Source organism: Paramisgurnus dabryanus, chromosome 19, assembly GCF_030506205.2.
Source record: "Paramisgurnus dabryanus chromosome 19, PD_genome_1.1, whole genome shotgun sequence".
NCBI classification, from domain to species: domain Eukaryota; kingdom Metazoa; phylum Chordata; class Actinopteri; order Cypriniformes; family Cobitidae; genus Paramisgurnus; species Paramisgurnus dabryanus.
In genome coordinates, this window is record NC_133355.1 from 5,383,261 (window position 1) to 5,386,362 (window position 3,102).

Consider the following 3,102-nt stretch of genomic DNA (forward strand, 5'->3'; position numbering starts at 1 on the left):
ACCCACTAATGAAAGTATTCTCGTAAGTGTAGAATCTGCTATTTAAAATGCATACCGTCGAAGCGCTCTCTGGCTGAATCCATGTTGTGCCTCCATCTTTGAAATACATTCGCCGACGAGGGACATTCCTGAAATTCAAGCTCCGCCTTTCGCGCTTTCACTCTACACTCATGCTGGCCGATAGCTGAAGCCTCCGGAGGTTGCATGTGTAGGCGGTATACGTCATCAATACAGTCTTATTTCAGAATATTAACAATTATAAAGCTGACAATTATTTTTAGTTAATTATAAATTGATGTAATATGCGTATGACTTGCGAATGTAATGCTCAGTTGATTTAAATAAACCAGGCTTGATGACGTATCGTATCCAGCCTGTGACCTGCGTAGCTGAATCCTTCGGATTTTACAACAACCGCACACCGTGATGAACCTGCGATCTAATGCTTTGATTTGAAAGCCTGTTGAAGACATATTCTCGAGGACATTAAAACAAATCGCCAAGGAAGCGAAACGGGGATTTTAAACGACAACGCGACAGGAAAAACATCAAGACCAAAGTCACTATTGGAGTTAGTTTTCCAAGAGGGGGCTCAAGGGACACTGAAGTTGCACTTTCTATATTCTCCACAGGTAATTCAGCATATTCGTTTACATCAATACAGTCCATGTTGTAAACTTGAAGTTTTATAGTTCCTTGGCTAACTTTAGCATGATTATGCATAACACTTGTTAGTGTAAACATGCATGTGGTTTAATGTGTCCGAACAGACACACGCCGTCTCTCCGCCCATTTATGTAATCTGAGGTACTGAGATAAATGTTTTTCATCTTTTCTGACCTCTAGCACAAACACACGGTGACAGCGCTATTTTTAGCCTTTCATTGATAAAAGCGTCTGATCTGCGCGTCTTTCGTTTCATTTTACAAGCGTGTGAAAGTTGCGCGATCTTTTTTCACCAATATGAGAGAAAGCTCTTACATATACACGGACATGTAACGTGTACTTAAAACATAAGCATTGTACTCTGACATAATGTCTGACATAATACTCTGATAAAAGCGTCTGATCTGCGCGTCTTTCGTTTCATTTTACAAGCGTGTGAAAGTTGCGTGATCTTTTTTCACCAATATGAGAGAAAGCTCTTACATATACACGGACATGTAACGTTTACTTAAAACATAAGCATTGTACTTTGACATAATATTAATTCGCGTCCATTTAAACCCGTCATGGTTGCTTTTTGTATGTGATTTTAAGCGGACATATCATGACAATCAGACTTTTTTCATGTTAAACATAAATCGGTGTGCTTTGATGGATCACAGGCAAAGGACATTGCAAATTGTTCATTTTTTTTCTCATTGCTTTTGCTTTGTAGCTACTGGAAGCCATGTTAACCTTGGCATGACACGGCCGGGCCACCGTACGAGTTAAAACGCGTTCCGAATGGGGGGGGCTAGAAAGTATTATTCAGTTGCTTGTCATATAGACTTTCACCGCTAGATGGGAGTAGATCTTACACAGTGGAGCTTTAAGTAAACATCGATCAGGCCTCACAGGTTATAAGATGTTGGACAGCTCATGCCTCACGGTAGTCCATACGGCAAAAATATATATTTTCAAGTATAATTTTATATACATTTATAAATATGCCAAAAATATATGTATAGAAATATATTTTAAAAATATGTTTAAAAAATAAAATTTTCATCAGTATATTTTTGGCCATTTTTTGTACATTTTGAAATAAATTTAAAAAATAAATATATTTGAAAGCATTTATATTCACATCACATTAAAAGAAAAACTTTGTATGCTACAAACCTGTAAACACAATAGGAAAGATTAAAATTAAATATATTTTCAACTGCACAAATATTTTCTTATATATTTTATAAATAGATTCTTATACATTTTATACAAACTTTAATATTTTGGCCAGGAATATATATTTCTTGCCGGTTGTAAAATTGCCCCTGAAATACATTTCGAAATATATGTTAATATAGGAATGTTTAAACTAAAAATATTTTCAAAATCAAAAATATATTTAATTAAGCCTTACTTTCTACACAATGTATTTATTTAGCATATATTTAAAACATATTTGGGCCAAATAAATTTATATTTTTGCCGAATGGGATCCAATATTTGAAATGCTGACTAAAATGTTGTCCTTTAATAATAAAGTGCCGCATGGATGACGTATTTTTGAAGGCAAAGCCCTGCAGCGACTTCCGGTTCTATCGTCTAAAAAAAATTAGTTTTTTTTGGATGGGGTTTTGGTTAAACTGCTTTAATAATACTACACACTTGGCCGGGACTTTTAAACGTCAACGTTTTAATCTCAAAAGGCTTGTTTGACTTCATGCGGCGCCGCAAGAACTGACAGACGGTTGACAGTAAAGTATCGCGAGAGCAATTCGAAAATAGACTCCGTATGATTTCTTGAATCGCTCTCGCGGTATTTTGACGTCACCCGGATGTCGGTTTTCCCCATAGACAGTAAAAGAAGTCGATCACACCTAATAACAACGCAACAAGGGCACAACAAAGATCCATGCACAAGGTATTTCCTTATCAGGGAACGTGTTTTTACTAAAGTGTGTTTATTAAAGTTTGAAAGAGGTGTCGGAAGCTTGGTGGTGAAGACGTTGATGGCGAGTGACCAAGGTTTGCTTTTAATTCACGATGGTTCCCTCGTCAAAAAGCCCGTTAATTTTTACCATAGACTTTTGGTTTAGGGAAATTCATTAAAGTTGTGTTAATCTTTGAAGATTTACTTTGTTTGACAAAACGTTATAAGTGTCAAACTTTTGTTAAACACTAATCTTTTTTGCGATAATCCAAAAGTCAATAAATAAAGTGAATGGCTATTTGGCGAGGAAACCAGCTTCCCGTTAACTTCCGGGTTGGCCTACAAAATATGTAATTCCTGCAGCACTATAATAATAATAATAATAATAATAATAGTAATATAAAAATGTGAAATAAACTGCTTTATGTAATTATTATTTTTCCTTAGCAACCCATAACTCCCACATACTGTACAATATTTATTTAGTGATTAGCATACAAAAAAATCCAGTAGGTACACAA